At 44.9% G+C, this 19,105-nt stretch overlaps 1 long non-coding RNA gene across 3 annotated transcripts; it reads right to left on the bottom strand.

The window, feature by feature from the left end:
- Window positions 1-219: 219 nt before the first annotated feature.
- Window positions 220-19,097, bottom strand: LOC147571861 (uncharacterized). 3 transcript variants are annotated; one of them, XR_015246503.1, is made up of 9 exons: window positions 16,617-19,097; window positions 16,188-16,253; window positions 11,378-11,540; window positions 11,118-11,170; window positions 10,970-11,035; window positions 7,267-10,226; window positions 6,756-6,844; window positions 4,535-4,670; window positions 220-3,126 (listed from the first exon to the last, which is right to left on the bottom strand). It is a non-coding gene; the product is annotated as an uncharacterized LOC147571861 (long non-coding RNA). The 3 variants fall into 3 exon arrangements; XR_015246502.1 differs by having other exon boundaries at window positions 6,756-10,226; XR_015246504.1 differs by lacking the exon at window positions 11,118-11,170 and having other exon boundaries at window positions 6,756-10,226.
- Between the last annotated feature and the right edge of the window lie 8 nt (window positions 19,098-19,105).

Here is a 19,105-nt window from a genome sequence, read left to right as displayed (position 1 = left end):
ATCTCTGGAGATGTTATGTCACCCTCTCACCTTGGCCCTGGCACCGCATGGCCTGAGCCTGACTCCTTGTCTGCTGGGACCACAATTGCCTTGCGCCATTTCCTTCCCCCTCCCAGACCCACAGACTCCCAGACCGTTGCTTTAAGCCTTTTATGTCTAGCCAACATCTGTCATTTGAGGTTCTATGACGTCAAAGTGAATGATCATAATAATCATAAATAGCTTGCGTGTACTGTGTTTACTATGCTGCATGGGTTAGTTTATCCAGTCCTCACAACTACCCTGTGAGTTGGGTAGAATTATTAGCCCCATTTTGTAGGTGAGGACACTGAGGCTCAAAGGGCTAAGTAACTTTCCCTAGGTCATACAGCTCATAAACTGCATAGTGGGTACGTTATTTGACATACGTTCGATCTTGGATCCCAGGCTGATTCTTCCATATGATGCTGCCTGTCTTTCAAAGACTGAATCCAGAGGAGCGAGAGTTAATTGAAGAGCCAGGATGGAGGGAGAGTGTCGGGGCTGGGAGGAGAATGCACTTACCTGACTCTCAGATCCCCCTAGGAAAGCAGCTCTCCTCTACCAGCTTCTCTCTAGACATTGACCTGGCATTACCATGGTCCAATTGACGTGGTCAGTGTCGGTCTCAGAAATGATGCGTCATGCTTTCTGAAAAGACAGACTTAAAAAATAAATAAATAAATGTAGCATGCCCTTTATCTCAGCAGCTCCGCTTCTAGAATTTCATCCTTCAGACATACTTGCACATGTGTGAATTGACATATTTACAAAGTTATTCATTGTTTGTAACAGCACAAATTTGGAAGTAGCCCAAATGTCTGTCATCGGGGAATGGTTAAATAAATTGGGGAATGTGCATATGATGAACTACTCTGCTGCCTAAAATAAATTTAAGAGTAAAGCTCTATCTGCAGGGATATGGAAGTGATTTGTAGGAATACGTAGGAGATGAGAATGTACAACACAATGCTAAGGAAGGAAAGTAATAACAGCATGTATGTTATGTTGCCACTATGTGAACCATGGGGAGGAAGAAGGGTAACTGCAGATGTTTTCCTGTATATGCATAGATGGCCTGTAAATGGGTATGTAACAAACTGGAGCCATCAGTTGCTTTCAGAAAGGGCTCTAGGTGGCTAGGAGGCAGAGGTGGGACAAGGACTTTTTGCTCTGTACCGTTATGTACCTTCTGAATTTAGGCACCTTTGCCAAAATTAATTTATCTGTAAAAACATGAATAACCATAAGGGAAGGTTCACAGCACATCAATAAAGTCACTGGACATGACATCAGAGACCTTGAATTTGATCATTGTTTCTGTCACCTTGGAAAAGCTGCTTGATGTTTCTGAATCCAGGTTTCCTCAATTATAAGGCTGAGGGGGGGGGGAGTGATAACTACTTCCTAGGGATGATCAAAAAGATTAAGAGGCAAAGTGTATTTGGTTATTATTCACTCTCCAGATATTTGTAAAGCACCTACTCTGGGTCAGGCCCTGAGCTCATACTGTATATTAACAAGGCTGGCTTCCCCCCTCCTGCATCATGGGGTTACAGTCTAGTGGGGGGGAAGGCCATGAAATCAATACAGACTTGTGCAGTCGCCTGTTGTCATAAATACTGCAGCGGCTCTGCGAGACAGAATCCCGCTGGGGTTACAGAAGGCCTTTCTGAGACAGGGACACTTAAGCTCAGACCCACAGGCATCTGCTTAGCCAACAGAGGAGGGAGGGGCATTGCAGGTGAGAGGTCTGAGCCAGAAATAAACTTGGAGAGTGCAAGGAACCAAAAGACAATCAAAATGGCTGGGAGCAGCGAGCTCTGGGGGAAGGGCTGGAGGCATGGGGGAATGAAAACATCCTGAGCTTCCAGAAACCATGGCAAGGGCCACGGGTATGTTCCAGGTGCAGCGGGAAACCACTGCGGTCCTACCCAAGGCAGTGTGGCATGGCAGGGAAGGGTGTAGGCTCGGACAACCAGCTTCAAGTTCTGGCTCTCTCTCTTTCTGGCTGGGTGCCCTGGGGCAGCCCCATGCTTCTCAATAAGGAGGCAAACAGTGCCTCTGGTACTGTGTGTGAGGTTCAAGTGCATCCCAGGGGAGCTCTTAGCTCGGCGCCTGGTGCCTTGTACACACTCAGCAGATGGCTTCGCAGCAGCAGCCGCCATAACAGCCGTTGTAGAGCATTTCTGAAAAATCCTTCTAGAGGGACGCTGGGCAAACAGTGGCCCCTGGACCAAATCCAGCTCGCCTCCTATTTTCGTGCTGTCCAGAAGCGAAAAATGCTTTTCACATTTTAACATTGGCTTAAAAAAAAAAAAGAAGAAGAAGAAGAAAAAGGAGAATATTTCCTGATGCGTGAAAATCTTATGAAATTTACATTTCAGCAGCCATAAATAAAGTTTTATTGAGACAAAGCCGCTCACATTCATTTACGTATCATCTAAGGCTGTTACTATGCTGTAATAGGATAATTCAGGAGTTGAAACAGAGACTTGTGGCCTGCAAAGCCTAAGGTATTTGCTATCTGGCCCCCTATGGAAAAAATTTGCCAACCCCTGCTCTAGAGAATAGATAAGAGATGCCCAAAGATACAAAGAGCAAGACTGGTTAGGAGGCCCTTGTAGAGTCTGAGCAAGAGATAACAGAGAAAAGGGAGAGACAGAGAGAGTCTGTAGACAATTTTTGGAAACTAGCAAGGGCTCACAAGTATTGGGCTTTACCGTATTTGCTACATTGGACACGGTTGTGACTACATCTATCTGTAAGACTTGAGAAGCTTTTGAGGTTTGGTTATCAGCTCCGACATGTTGTAATTAGAGGGCACTTGAGAACAGCAGAGGATGATTCCAGATTCCGGCTGACCGACAAGCTGATGGCATCACAGATATGTAATGTGGGCATCCTCTGGGCAAGCCCGGCATTGGGCTGTATAAATAGAAGCCAGTGGTCATCAGGAAGTATTCCTGGGGCTGAAGTCATTCTCCTTTTACACTGTCACGGCAGACCCCAGGCAAGTGCTGGGTTCACGTCTGTGCCCACAACCAGCTTGAGGCAGGAGAACACAGTGGTGTTGAGAGAGAAGCCAGAACGTTGGCTGGGTAACAGCTGTGAAAAAGGTAAAACAACTGGGATTATCCAGTAATGGTAGGTACCACGTATTAGGCACCCACCATGCCCCAGTGTGGCTGCAAGCCCCTCACGTGACTCGTTTCATTTAATCCTCATGAGTACCATTAATTACATTGTCACAACCACCATTATCTCCATTTCACAGATGAGGACAAAGAAACACAAGGGGAACTTGCCCAAGGCAGCAAAACTAGGAAGTGGAGGGGTCAGGATTCCATTCCCAGACATCTGGGTCAAGAGCTCCCATACTTAACCACTATGCCTCATTACCTCTCTTTTCCAGCTGTCAGGGAGAGGAGAAGACTATGGGTCATTTAGGAGTAACATTTAGGCCCCTTTTGTCACTTCCCCTCACAACTCCCAGGGATTAAAATATTTTGTCTACCAGATAGCATTTATTATGTAATGACCACCTCAGTGTTTTCTTGAAGTCATATGTGGCCATTGATCCTTGCTTATCAGCATGTAATGCCAACCCTCCCCCCTCCCCAATATGCACATGAGTGAGTGAGCAGGCGCACATGCACACACACACACACACACACACACACACACACAATTCAGTCTTATCAGGGATGGATTAGGATTTCCAATGGGCTTTTTTACAACCTGCAGGTAACTCTCAAAGCACCCACGTCACCATCCTATGGGCTCTAGACAAAGGACCACTGCCTGGATACATAGCTCAGGCCCTGTCCAGCTCTTCCTGACCTATCACCACTTAAAACCCAACTGAGTGGTATGGGTATGATTATCTGCATAAGAAACAGAAATTAGACATACCACCACCAAGAATAATAATTCTAACTGCCATTTATTAAGCGCAATGTGCCTTCAATCTAACCCTCTCAACAACCTGCGGGTTGAAGTAAATTGGTGGATATTGTTAGCCCTATTGTGCACAAAGGAAACAGAGCGTCAAAGTTGTCCTTACCACATGAACATCAGAGAGAAAACGTCTGCGTCAGTATTTACACACAGGACTGCCTGACTCTGAACCCTGCTCCTAACTCCAAGGCCACAGCAAGGAATTCAGAAGTATCCCAGAAGGAGCTCAGTTCATTAGATATTTACTGATCACATACTATGTGCCCGGTACTGCAGTAAGTCTTGGAGATCCAATATGACAGAAACGGTCCCTGCCTCATAAAATTTAGAGTTCAATTAATACAACTGTGGAGTTATTCATTCAACAAACATTTATTGAAAGTCTATATGCCAGATCCAGACACAATTCCAAGTGTTTGAAGATGCAGCAGTGAATTTAGAGTCTTATGCTTGGACCTCCAGATGGGACGCGCCTGCCCAGCCCTCCCGGGAGTCATCCAGCTGTTGGCAGGAAGTCTGGCCTGCTGTGGGGGCAGTCACCCATCCTGGCACTTACCAAAGTCACAGCCCAGGAGCAGGTCAGAGAAGGGCGGGCTGCTTTATCCCCAGTTGTGCTGAATCCCTGGAGCTCTGCAATTATCATGAGGGGTGTGGGGAAGTTCTCTTCACAAGGGCTCCAAAGGAGATGAACCCTACTCTTTCATTAAAAAGTAACTGTGTCAATGTGGTGAGCATACCAAAAGGTATAGAGTCATCCAATCACTGTGCTGTACCTTGAAATGAATGTAACATTGTGTGTCAACTATACCTCAATTAAAACCAGCATCACCCTGTCACAGGGAAGGGGAGGCAGAAGATTCCAACCACAAAAACTAGAAATCAATTACAGTGAGATAACAGAAAAATTTCCAAATACTAGAAAACTAAAAAAAAAAAAAAAAAATTTAAATATAGAACTTCATCAAAATTAAAATTTTTGCTCTGTGAAAGACCATGTCAAAGTATAAAAAAACAAGCTAGAGAGTGGGAGAAAATATTTGCAAACCATATACCCAACAAAGGAGTGCTATTGAGGGTATATAAAGACTTCTCAAAACTCAACAGTGTAAAAACATACAATCCAATTAGGAAACGGGCAAGAGACACAATGAGACATTTCACCGAAGTGAAATGAATTTGACATTCACAGATGGCAAGTAAGTGCATCAAAAGATGTTCAGTATCATTAGCCATTAGGGAAATGCAGATTAAAGCCACAATGAGATACCACTATACGCCTATTAGAAATGCTAAAATAAAAAATGTTTGCAACACCAAATGTGGGTGAATATGCAGAAACGCTGGGTCACTCATACATTGCTGGTCGAATTATAACATGATATAAGCCACTCGAGAAACCAGTTTGGCAGTTTCTTACAAAACCAAAAGTGCACTGGGGCGCCTGGGTGGCTCAGTGGGTTAAGCATTCGACTTCAGTTCAGGTCATGATCTCGTGGTTCTTTGAATTCAAGCCCTGCCTCAAGCGTGCTGACAGCTCGGAGCCTGGAGCCTGGTTTGGATTCTGTGTCTCCCTCTCTCTCTGCCCCTCCCCCACCTCTCAAAAATAAATAAACATTAAAATAAATAAATAAAATATTCTTTAAAAAGCTAAACTAGGGGCGCCTGGGTGGCGCAGTCGGTTAAGTGTCCAACTTCACCCAGGTCACGATCTCGCGGTCCGTGAGTTCGAGCCCCGCATCAGGCTCTGGGCTGATGGCTCGGAGCCTGGAGCCTGTTTCCGATTCTGTGTCCCTCTCTCTCTCTCTGCCCCTCCCCCGTTCATGCTCTGTCTCTCTCTGTCCCAAAATAAAAAAAAAAAAAAAAAAAAAAAAAAGTTGAAAAAAAAAAAGCTAAACTAAAAGTGCACTGATCATATGACCCACCAATCTCACTCCTGGGCATTTATCCCAGATGAATGAAGTCTTAGGTTTATACCAAAACCTGTATACAAATGTTTATAGCATCTTTATTCGTAATAGCCAGAAACTAGAAAAGACCCAGATGTCCTTCAACATGTAAATGGTTAAATAAACTGAAACGCATTCATATCAAAGAATACTACTCAAGAATAAAACCTGGGAATGCAAGCTGGTGCAGCCACTCTGGAAAACAGTATGGAGGTCCCTCAAAAAACTAAAAATAGAACTACCCTACGACCCAGCAATTGCACTACTAGGCATTTATCCACGGGATACAGGTGTGCTGTTTCGAAGGGACACATGCACCCCCATGTCTATGGCACCACTATCCACAATAGCCAAAGTATGGAAAGAGCCCAAATGTCCATCGATGGATGAATGGATAAAGAAAATGTGGTATATATATATACTCTGGAGTATTACTCGGCAATCAAAAAGAATGAAATCTTGCCATTTGCAACTACGTGGATGGAACTGGAGGGTATTATAGTAAGTGAAATTAGTCAGAGAAAGACAAAAATCATATGACTTCACTCATACAAGGACTTTAAGAGACAAAACAGATGAGCATAAGGGAGGGGAAACAAAAATAATATAAAAACAGGGAGGGGGACAAAAGAGAAGAGACTCATAAATGTGAAGAGCAAACTGAGGGTTACTGGAGGGGTTGTGGGAGGGGGGATGGGCTAAATGGGGAAGGGGCACTAAGGAATCTATTCCTGAAATCATTGTTGCACTATATGCTAATTTGGATGTAAATTTTAAAAAAGAAAAAAGAAAAGAAAAGAATAAAACCAAATTATTAGTACATGCAACAACCCGTTTGAATCTCCAGAGAATTATTCTGAGCAGAAAAAAACCCAGTCCTAAAAGGTCACATACAGTATGCTTCCATTGAGATAAGATTCCTGAAATGACAAAATTATAGCAATGGTGAGTAGAGTGATGGTTGCCAAGGAAGAGAAGTGGGTATAGATGTAAAAGGGCAAATGGGGGACCCTCTGCTTACGAATCTATAATTATCTCAAAATACAAAATCTTAAAGAAATAACTACAATATAAAAAAATAAACTTCAAATTTCATAGAACAAAAAAAAAATGTTAAGAGTGCATAAGAAAAACCTAGTGAAATCCAAATAATGCCTATACTAGCACTGTACCAACATCAACTGCTTCCTTTTGGAAAATGTACTAGGATCGTTGGGGGAAGCTGGGGGAAGATTCCATGAGATCTTCCTATACTATCTTTGCACCTTCTTGGGAATCTTAACCTATTTCAAAATAAAAAGTTTTAATTTTTAAAAACCACCTAATAGTCTAATGTTCTTACCTTCAATCAATTCTTAAAAGACCACACACAAATGCAGGTCCTGGTGTCTGTATGTCCAGGTGACCACGAGATAGACATACCCACTACGCTGGAAAATGTCAGTTATAAATCAGAAATCTCAACTCACAAGTTTCTTTAATTTCTCTAATGCAATTTCATTTGTATTTTGAGCTCCCGTTCAGCCAACGTGGTAGAAATAATCTCAGGCAATTCAGCTCCTGCCCCTTCCTACTTTCCCTGGGGAGATGGCCCAAGTTTTGGGAAACTTACAAAAAGTCTGATATCAATGTGGGGTGAGTGCGGGGTAGGGGAGGAGCACCTTCCTACCTTCAGCATCTCCTGTGCAGACTGCCATCTTCTGGGGATCTGTCATCCATCATCCCTCCGCACAGATCCACACCCCCCGGGCTCCACCTGTAAGGCTACTCGCACCCAACAACACCTTCTAAACCACCTGTATCCGTTTCCTACTGCCGCTGTGAGAAACTACCACAAATTTAGTAGCTTAGAACAGCACAAATGTATTGTTACAGATGTGGAGATCAGGAGGTCAGAAGGCTGAAAGCAAGGGGTCCGCAGGTCTACATTCCTTTGTGGAGGCTCCAGGGGGGAATCCATTTTCTTGCCTCCTCCTCTTTCCACAGGCTGCCTGCATTCCCTGGCTCGTAACTAAAAGACTCCGACCTTACTCATCCATTGTCACATCTCCTCTGGCTCCAACCCTTTGCTGCCCTCTCATAAAGACTCTTGTGATGAGGGTAGGCCCACCCCAACGTGTGCGCACAAACAAGTCATGTGAGCACACGATGAGATAGCAACTATCCACAAGCCAAAGAAACATGCCTTAGAGGGATGCCTGGGTGGCTCAGTCCGTTATGCGTCCGACTTGGGCTCAGGTCGTGAGTTCGAGCCCCATGTCAGGATCTGTGCTGACAGCTCAGAGCCTGGAGTCTGCTTCAGATTCTGTGACTCCCTGTCTCTCTGCCCCTCCCCTGCTCGTGCTCTGTCTCTCTCTCTCTCTCTCTCTCAAAAATGAACATTAAAAAAACTTAGAAAGAGAGAAAGAGAGAGAAAGAAAGAAAGAAAGAAAGAAAGAAAGAAAGAAAGAAAGAAAGAAAGAAAGAAAGAAAGAAAGAAAGAAAAAGAAAGAAAGCAAACAGCCTCAGAATGAAATCCACCTTGCTGGCACCTTGGTCTTGGGCTCCTAGTCTGCAGAACTGGGAGAAATGAATGTTTGTTTTTTAAGCCCTCCACCCCCATCTGTGGTGCTCAGGTATGACAGCCGGAGCAGACTACCGTAGTCTGCTGGTTGTGTGGGCTGCGTCTCCAGCACCCAGAATGAGGCTGACATACCCACAAAGAGGAAGGGAGTGTTGTGAGGAGTGCCCCCACCCGTGCTAAGACCAGAACAAAGGAGACCCGTGCTCTCAGGGGAGGAAGTGTGAAGCTGGGCCAAACTCTCCCAGAGACTGAAAGGCAGAAGCAGAAGGCAGGAGGTTTTACCGACAACCCCTCCCTCCTCAGGGGAACTAGGAGTGGGGAGAGGCATCCCCTCTACTGTCCTCTGTGACCACGAAAAGTACATGTTCCCATGCATTTATTCATTCAGCATTTACTCAGCATCCATCCTTTATCAGTCTTCTATTGGCGTGTGAGGAATTACCAGACACTGAGCAGTGTAGAACAGCACAAATTCATCACTGCACAACATGTAGGGCAGGAGTCTAGACATGGAACCACTGACTTTTCTGCTCGGGGTCTCACTGGGCAAAAAAGAGGTGTCAGCCAGAGCTTCAGGCCTGGTCTGGGTCCCAGGGTGCTCTTCTGAGCTCCGTGGCTCTTGGCAGAATTCATTTCCTTGTGGCTGTAGGACTAAGGTCCCCATTGTCTTGTTAACTATCAGCCAGGGCCTGCGCTCAGCTCCTAGAGGTGGCTCCCAGGTCCTTGCTACATGGGACCCTCCATTGCAGCCACGGAGAACTTCCCCTGTGTGAAATCCCTCTCCTGCTTTGAATGTCTCCGACTTCTTCTTCAACCAGCCAGAAAAATCTGTCTGTTTTTAAAGGGCTCACATGATTAGATCAGGCCTATCCAGATAATCTTCATAATCTCCGGATTTTAAGGTCAACTGATCTGAGGATTTAGGTACATTTGCAATACCTTTTCACAGTAGTGCCTAGCTTAGTGTTGGAATAACCAGGGGCGAGGGATCCTGGGGCCATCTCAGAGTTCTACCTACCACAAACTCCATGTTAGGTAAGGCACGAGGACAGGGATGCCTGGCAAATTACCCATCCCTGAGGGACTCACAGCCAAGCGGCCATGGTAAATACAAAGAAGGGACTGGATTGCAAGGCAGCAATTCTAATTCAAGGAAAATGCAATATTCTGTAGGACTTCAGAAGAGGCAGGTTTCACTCTCCTGGGAGGAGTAGAAGGCTCCCCAAAGGAAATGACGTTTGATTTGAGTCTTGCAGCATAGGAAGCGTGAAGGCATTCCAGGTAGAGGGTGTTCCATGTACAAGGATGGAAAAGACTAGCAAATTTAGGCAGTGACCAGGAACCCAGCGATGCTGAGTCTTAAGAGGACAAGGTTAGAAGAAGGGAGAAAGAAGACTGGGCTGGAAAGCTAGACTGGCAAGATGACCCGTGCCATCCTAGAGAAATGGGAAGCAACGGCCAGATTGTAAGTGCGGAAAAGACCTAGCAAGCTCCGTGTTTTCGGTGACAGCAGGGATAATGAGGGCAGATACGGGAGCCAAGAAAATGAGTTAGTTGGCGTCTACCACATTTCGAGTTCCTCAAACTAACCTTATGCTCTCAGAGGGAACGATACTAACTGATGGATCCATGAGAGGCAGACAGGTGTCAGCGGGGTATGAGACGTGCAGTGCTGGTAACACGTGTGGCGCATGGGATGGTTTCAGATGATGCACGGACACAGCAGTAAATGGCTCTGACTGAGAGAGAGAACTACTGCTTTCCCATTCTCTTTCCATCCTTTTAATTAGCCCCAAAAGAACTTCTCGCTTTGCAGGGAGTCAGTCTTTAACACCTAACACCTTTATCCTCGGGTTCTACCTTCTGCAAATAACAGTATCTAGCTAGATTAATAGCACTGTGTCTCCCCATAGATTACTTTTACTGTTCCTTTCATTTGCTACAATCAGTATTGGATTTTTTCCACTGGGATAAAAAGCTTTATTATTATTATTATTATTATTATTATTATTATTATCATCATTATCACATAAGTATGTTTACATTTCAAATGTGATCCAATATAAATTTAAAATGTTATATAAATAATACTGCAGATGTACGTATGCTGCTGGGGCAAAAATTGTGAAGGTGGTTTATGAATGAGTTAATTTGGGACACAGGTGTAAGAGGGAGCAGGCAGGATTTGCGGTCAGTCTAACTTGGGTACAAGTCCCACTTCTAACTTATTAGCTGGACGACCCGTGAATGAATCATAAACCTCTTTGTGCCTCAGTTTCCTCCTTGAGGAGATGATGCACCCTCTCAGAAGGTGGTAACAATTAGATAAAACAAAATGAAAGACTCTTCTAGGTGCCTCATACATGGTAGGCACTTGGATCTCCTGGTGTGCATCTCTGAAGAAGGAAACCTCAGTTTGGGGCAACACCAAAAAGGACTTGACTCCAGCACTTACTGAGTATCTGCGTTTGGTAAAAATTACCTGAAGGCATTCATCTGCTTAGTATCTGGGACCTGTGGGCAGGGGCAGTTTTTAGGCTGAATCCAGCTGTTTTGAGAGAAACAATTCATATTAGGAAAAGGTTTTGACTCAGGTTGGCCAGCGCAAGCACCCAGTGTCTTGTCCTGACCTTCTCTATGATCTCAGAATGCTTCTTCCTGCAGAGAGCAGTTGGAAGTGGATCTGGAATATTCAGATATATGTGCAAATGAAGATATGTAGAAAATACTTCCCATTTTAGTTATCTAATGCCGTGTAATTAACCACCCCAAAACTTAGTAATGCTGAATGTCTACCATTTTGCTATCATCTCTCACAATTCTGTGGGCTGACTGGGTTACACTGGGTAGTTCTTTTGCTCTGTGTGACATCAGCCAGGGGTGTTGTCACCTGGAAGGCCAATTCGTCTACAGCATCCAAAATGACTCATGTGGCTGTAGTCTGACTGGGTGTTAGCCAGCAATCAGCTGGAGCTGTTGTCCCCTGAACCCTGGTTTTCTTCCATGTGGCCTCTCCATGAAGTTTGGGCTTCTCACAGAATGATGGCAGGATTCTAAGAGGAAGGAAACAGAAACTACCAGTCTCTTAAGGCCTGGGCTCAGATGTCCCAGAATATCATTTCCATTCATTCCAAGCAATCACAGGACTAGTCCAGAGTCGAGGGAAGGGGACATAAACTCCACATCTTAATGGTGAAGTAGTTTTCATACAGGGAGGGAAAGGATTGATGGAAGCCAACTTAGAAGACTGTACCACACCTCCTAAAGCTCTCACCTTTTGCAAAGGTTGTCAGTCTAAAATTATGTGTATATTTGAACCCAGCAAATATCTATCTAGGGATTTACCTTAAGGAAGTAATCATGGATGACTCAACACAATGTTGTCCATTGGCGAAGGGGTGGGGGGGATGAAATTACCTAATATTCAACAGTACTGGACCAGTTAAATTCAATGGGGTTTGAGGACAGTGTTTTGAGAGTCTATACCCTGGAAGCAGACAGAGTTGAGCTTAAAGCCCAAATTCACCACTTAAAATTTGGACGACTTAACTACCCTCTGTAAGTCTCAGTTTCTCTAACTGTAGGAGATAAAATATGGGTTTGTTGTGATGAGACACGGAAAAGATTCAACACATAGTGAATGATCACTAAATGTGAATTGCCGTTATTGTTTGTAGTCATTAGTGCTATGATTTTAGTACAAATATTTCTAGATCCCCCCCCATCTCCTGGCACATAACACTTCTATGTCTCCATGTGGGTAACTTTGTGACTAGTTCCAACCAGTAAGTAATAAGTAAAAGTGATATATTACTTCCTGGCTGAACGTTTAATTGTCTGTACAAGATCGTTTTCCTCTTCTAGAATGATTGGCAAAGTCTGATGCATGTGTTGACTGCTTTGTTAGCTGGAGTCCCTGAGTGACTGTGATGGTCAGAGTCTCCTTGCTAACCCTTCACGGACAAGTAGCAAAAGCAAGAAATACAGCGGTTTTAAGTTACGGAGCTCAGGGGGTTATTAGTTACTGCAGCATATTTTAGCCTGTCCTGACTAGTCAATGCTGTTTTTGTCATTCAACCTTGCAGTGAACAACAGTATTATGATCCCATTAAATGTAGCATATAAAAAAGGTATTTAAATTCTTAATGACAACGGGTGGCTGGGTGGCTCAGTTGGTTAAGCGTCTGACTCTTGATTTCAGCTCGGGTAATGATCTCACGATTCGTGAGATCAAGCCTCAGGTCAGCTCTGAACTGATAGTGCAGAGCCTGCTTGGGATTCTCTCTCTCCCTCTCTCTCTCTCTGCCCCTCCCCTGCACGTGCACTCTCTCTCTCTTTCTCAAAATAAATAAACTTAAAAAAATTCTTAACAACAAGAAAAAATAGTCCTTATATAAGGGCCACCTTCACTATAGAGGGTTCACTATACACAGGGACACTTAAAATATGTTTGTATTTCTCTCCCACCAGATTCCCTTCATCACTCATCCAAATATCAGCTCGACAAAGAGGCTATTTCTTTCTATCCTTTTACCAAGCTTTATTCATGTTCATGGAATTTATCACTACCTGTTGTATTACCTATTTACTTATCATCTGGATCCAATATAAGCTGTGTATCCCAGGTCCTAAAAACAGTGTGTGAAACAAAGTAGACAATTTTTTAATTTAATGTAGGCATACATATATAGCAAAATGTTCATTGTGCTTTTTTCGCAGTTGTAAAATTGAGTGCTATCTATCCATTTCTCTAATGTATTTATTTTCGCTATGCATTCTTGCAACAAATACTTTATTTATGTGAATTTTTGACATTTTCAATGATTAATATGTATTATTTTCACATGAGAAATGATAATAATAGGTAACATTTACTGAGCACTCACCATGGGTCAAGCACTAAAGCTCAATACTTTACATGAATTATCTCAACCTCCCTGGGAGTCAGGTATAATCATCATCCCCATTTAGTATTCACAGATAAGGATACTAACATTTACAGAAGTTAAATGAACACCGGGGCTGGAATTCAAACCCCAGAGCCTCTATGCTATAGCCAAATAACTAACTTGACAATGTATACATCAGGATGCACATATAAGCTCATTATAAAGAATAAATAGGAACATTCACACACGTTGTCTCATTGGAAGCTCACAAAAATGTTATGAAGGTAAGCCAGCAGGCATTATGATCCCCACTTCAAAGACCGAGTCTTGGGCCCATGTGACTGTGTCTTGCCATCTGCCTCCTACCACATCTTTGCAACAGGTGTTTCCTCCCCCCCCCCCCCCATACTTGGCTATGCACATCTTTTTTAGCTCCGTTGCATACTGACAGAAGACACAGTTCTGTTTCTCAGGGGCAAGCTTGGGGCTTTGTTGCTTATGAGCAAATCTGCATTGGGATCAATATAAGCCAGAAGTTAGGAGACCCACGTTCTGGTCGTGGCACCGTCACCAACTGAGAGCCTCAGTTTTCCCGCCTGTGAAATGAGCTGGTTGAAGAAACAGATCCCTAAGGCCGATGCCGAGCTAATGCTTTGCAGGCTGAGAATCCAAAGGAGGAGGGACCAGTGATGTTCTTCCCCATCAGACTCAAAGCCCAGGCACCCCATAGAAATAGAAGCCTGGACCACAGGAAATGAAGTGCTTAGCAAAGATCATTCTCGGTAAACAGAAAATGTATACAGTCTCTCTCTTTTTTAAAGTTTATTTATTTATTTTGCGAGAGAGAGAGAGAGAGAGAGAGAGAGAGCAAGGGAGGAGCAGAGAGAGAGGGAGAGAGAAAATCCCAAGAAGGTTCAGCACCGTCAGTGCAGAGCCCGATGCAGGGCTCAAACTCACGAGCGGTGAGATCATGACCCTGGCTGAGATCAAGAGTCAGACACTTAACTGACTGAGCCACCCAAGTGCCCCAGAAAATGTGTACAGTCTTGAACAGAATTGGCTCCCTATTACTGGATGAGCCCTGACAAGAACACCACTTCATTCATTCATTTATTTCACAATCACTTATTGTGCACCTATGTACAATGCCCCAGGCAGGCTTTTAAGCACTGGAATATGATAGTGAATGAAACAAAGTACCTGCTTACAGAAACCTTACGTTATAGTGGAGAGACAACAAGCAAATGAATAAGCACATATAAAATAGCATATGATAACAAAGACCTTGCCAGGTGATAATTCTCTTCCAGGATATTGCAAAAGAGAGTCTGATAGGGCCGTACTTTGGTCCCCTTTTGATACAATAGCAAATGATGAAAAGGGGCACAGAAATAGCATTAGCCTTGCAGTTAGAAGACCTGGTATCAAATCGTGGTTCTGAATCTAGTCTGAGAACTTGAAAACTACTACACACTGTATACCATCATTGCAACCTTAGTAGCTTCAGCGACCTTCTCTGTAAGACATAGATGGTAGCATCCACCGTGCATACCTTACAGGAATGCTGCAAGGACCAAGCCAGACTGTGAAGTCGGAGAACTAGCAAGCTCTGAGTTCTCCCGACTTTGTAAACTCTCTGTTCTACACTCCGGGCAGGTTCAGATTTCTGCTAAGTCAAGCTCCTGCTATAAACTTGAAAACGTCAAGTCCCAGCTTTGATCCTACCAAGGATATGGGATTCCATCTCAAAGCACAAGACATTTTGTATCAAACCACGGAGTGAGGGGTTGCAGACATGTGAGGAAACCGCCATCTGTCTAGCTTGCTTCCTTTTTTCCTCCACTTGCAGGTATTTGGCAAAGCAATCTGAATATTCCAAAAGGTCACCCTCTATCTCGCTTCTTTAGAAGTTGTGTCCGTAGTGGCTGTTCTGTGCTACAGTTGGTAAATTGATATTTAAAACTTTTCACTTCTGAATCTTATAATGGAAAAATTAAATAAATGTAACATGTGCAAGGATATATACCAAAATTATAACCAGTACCTGTTTGGACTGCTGATAATTACTTTCTTCTTCTTGCTGACTTCTCTGTATTTTGTGCTTTCTTTTTTCATTCATTTAAAACATACTTACCTAGGGATCAGACAGCTGGAAGGGGCGATCCTGCAATTCACATCTTAATTCCAAATCTTTCTGCTCTGCCACCTTTCCTTTGTGTTTATAAACCAGTGTGGATTTGTTGTCATTTGATTAGGGGCTCCTCAGGGATAATGCTATGTTTTTGGTTTCTTCTCCTCCTGCAATTTCTAAATTTGCAAGACTTCTCAGCCGGGCCTGGTTCTCACCCAATTAAGAACAGAAGCTGTTTTCTCCCCACTGGGCATCTATAAAACACCATGATGGACTCTTGTCCTTCCTCGGTTTTGAAGCCACTAGACAAAGATTTGAATCCTAATTCAAATTGGCTGGGTGACTTCGGAGAAGCGTCTTAACCTCTCTGAACAGCAGTTTTGCCATTTGTAAGATGAGGGAGACAATACACGCAGGGTAGGTGGTTCTAAGGATTTGACAAGATAATGCATATAGGAAGGGCTGGCCCCTAGTAGAGCCTCAATATGTGATTGCTGTTAATGAAAGTAGTCTTGGGAAACACTAGATGCTGTTCTAGGCTGGGGGATGGGGGAGAGGAATTCAGATTGTTACCAAAAGGTAGAATCATGCAATCAAGAACTCTGGCTCAGGCCTCTAATGAACTCAGTTCTGAGCCTCGACTTCCTCCTCTGTAAAATGGGCATGATAATGTAACTTACCTTAACAGTGGTTCTCAAAAGGTGATCCAAGGACCCTGGAGGCCCCCAAGGCTCTTTCAGGGGTCCCTAAAGTCAAAAATCATTTTCATAATAGGGCAAAAATATTACTTTCCCTTTTCACTCTCATCCTCTCACACATATACAGTTTTCCCAAGGCTCTATGACCTGTCATGGTTGTTATTGCTCTGACGGCTAATGGAAAGTGTGTCTGTAAATCTCTGTTTTCATTTTTTTCAGTTGAATTTCTAATACGGTAAACGTCAATAGGTATACAGCTCACATGGGCAAAAGCTATTTGGGGTCCTCAATAATTGTAAGAGTTTAAAGAGAACTGAAACAAAACATTGTAAGAATTGCTGCCCGATAGAGTTGTTGGAAAGATTAAGTAGCAATTGGCATATGGCGGACAAAGCACTCCATAAACATTACCTTTATCATCATGGATTCCAAAGCTCCTGAATCATAGCAGATAAGGGTCCATCTACTCCACCTACGCGTAGAGCAAATTGAAATCATAGCACTTAATGCAAAGTCACCCTTGGTTTATTCCCTGCTGTTTGTTTAGGTAGTGAAAGTTCAGTCCATGTTAAACTTTGAACAATTTGCAGACAGCAGCACATCAGAAACCTCCACAGTGTCCATGACATAGAAGTGACCTGTAGACAGGGGGACTTGGTGGACAGTCCAGAGGACTACCCTGCTTGGCTCAACCCTGCCCCTTCCCACCCTGTTAATCTCTCACCAGCCAGAAGCAGATGGTAACAAGGTAGGGGCACAGGAAACTTGACTTATAGAAAATGCTCCTAAGTGATGGACCATCAAGAGGAGATGCAGTCTCAAAATGGGAACAGTTTCCTTAAGGCTTCCGTAATTTCCGAGGAAACAAACTGAGAGCTGCACTTACTTTGGGGCTCGGGGAGCGAAATGACTTGGAAGAGTCAAGGGTAAGCAATATAAAATTATTAAATTTGGCAGGGGGGTCCTTTTTTCCCCCTGTATTCTTCCGGCACACCCTTGGGGGAAGAAATATAAAACAGTATTCTTAGATTCTCATGTTTATGGCAAATACATTAGGATCTTAGAAGTTATCAAATGAGTCTGAGAAAGATGCAACACGATCTGGGTCATGGTCTGCGAAGAAGTTCTTAATGAATACGTTAAGAGCTGCATCAGCGATACGATGCATCGCTTCTTGGGTCTGTGAGCATCACACAAGAGACCCCTCCCAGGCCAGGGCCTTGTTGTCTGCGTCATTAAAAAAAAACAAAAAACAAAAAACCACCACCAACAAAAAAACAAAACCAACAGACAGACCCCACATGAGCAATAACCGAACAAACAGGTGCAGACCAGTAAGAAAATTTTGCATATGAGCTATTTTTATTGTCAAAACTTCTGGAGACCCAAGGAGCTCTGTAAGAGAAATTGGAGCCCCAGGGGAGACCCTAGAAAAACGGTGTTCAGCCAGTTTCTTGTCCCCAGTCTAGAAAACGAAAATGTCAAAAGGTCACCCAGTGCCTTGGCCACGCAGTCAGCCCCCTAGGCCAGCCGTCCCCACTCCAGTCCCCGTCCTCGCCTCTGGCCACTCCGCCGCGCACGGCCACCTGTTGCGGTCCTGGCGCCCAGAGCTGCGTCGCAAACCGCCGCTAGAGTTCGTTCTAATTCCCCGGAGCAGAGGCTGGCCGGGAAGCCCCGACGCTCCGCGCCTGCTAATCCTCAGGGCGGGCGGGGACTCCGCAGAGCCTCCCAGCCCCAGTCTCCCTTTGTTTTCTCGCTGCGCTCAGACTGTCAGAAGTAGACCCCAGACAACATCCCTCGGCCCGGTTCTGCTAGTGCACGCCTGCGCCCAGCTCAAGCCGGGAAAGGCTGACGCGTCCACATGCCCTTGGAGGGGAACCGGGTCCGTCCGGGCAGGAATGTGCGGCGCCGACAGGTTGCCCGCTGAGATTCCGAAGCGTCCCCGGGATCCGAATTCCTTAGGGCTCCTCAGCGTAGCACTGCTGCAGGAACGCCGCGCCCAGAACGCAAGTTCACGGGTACCGCGCCGCAAGCGAAGGGCAGCGAGATCTTGGCCCGCCCGTACTCTAAAACGCCCGAGGGGAGCCAGGGGGCGGCAGTTAGGGATCTCTTCCCGCCGGGAACGCCAGAGTCCCAGTTCCGAAAGCGACCCGCCCAGCTTCCGAGGGACTTCCCTGCGAGCGCCGCAGGGGTGTGCATTTCTCCGAGTCTGAGAATCCCAGCGAACGGCGGCCCGACAAGAGTTTAAGTCAGCTCCCGGGGCGTCTGTTTGTTTATTGGCTCTTAAGGGAAAAAGTTTGAGGATCTTTAACTAACCTCAGACCTGGCGCAAGCGCAAATCCCCGAATCTCCCCAGCAAAAGTCATCTAATTTCAAGTCGTTATATAAGTGGGGGCTCTTTCTCACCCTCCCTACCCCAAGCCCTCTTATTACTATTCCAGGAGCAAAAACGTGTCTCGCTTTAAAAAAAAATTTTTTTTTTTTTTTTTTTTTTTTTTTTTTTTTTAGTTATTATTTCCCTGAGCCGGGAGAAGGGAGAAAGCGCAGGCAGCGCCCTGGGCGCGTGGCGGCCCCACCCGAGCACGACCCCTCGTGCTGCGAGAGGGACGCGGGGATCTGGGGTGCCACCCGCTCAGGGCCAGCAGCCGCGCCCCGCGGTCCCTCCGTCTGCCACTCCACGTGGTCAGGATCAACAGTTTGTTGAGCTCATCAGTGACACCTTGAACTTTTCATAAAGAAAATGGGTATTGCACCAGGAGGGTTTGGCCGCGGCCGCCGGGCCGGGTCGTGCTTAATATTCAATGATCTCGCTCGCGCCTCCCCCTCCTCCCCTCGCAGAAATTCCACCGAGTCCGTTACTGGGCTCAGACTTTTAAGTTAATTTACTGCCCACCGCCCCC

This window comes from Puma concolor, chromosome F2 (assembly GCF_028749965.1).
Source record: "Puma concolor isolate L17-30 chromosome F2, mPumCon1.1.hap2, whole genome shotgun sequence".
In the NCBI taxonomy this organism is placed as follows: Eukaryota; Metazoa; Chordata; class Mammalia; order Carnivora; family Felidae; genus Puma; species Puma concolor.
Note: the sequence above shows the minus strand (reverse complement) of the source record. Positions and strands in the feature narration are given on the sequence as shown.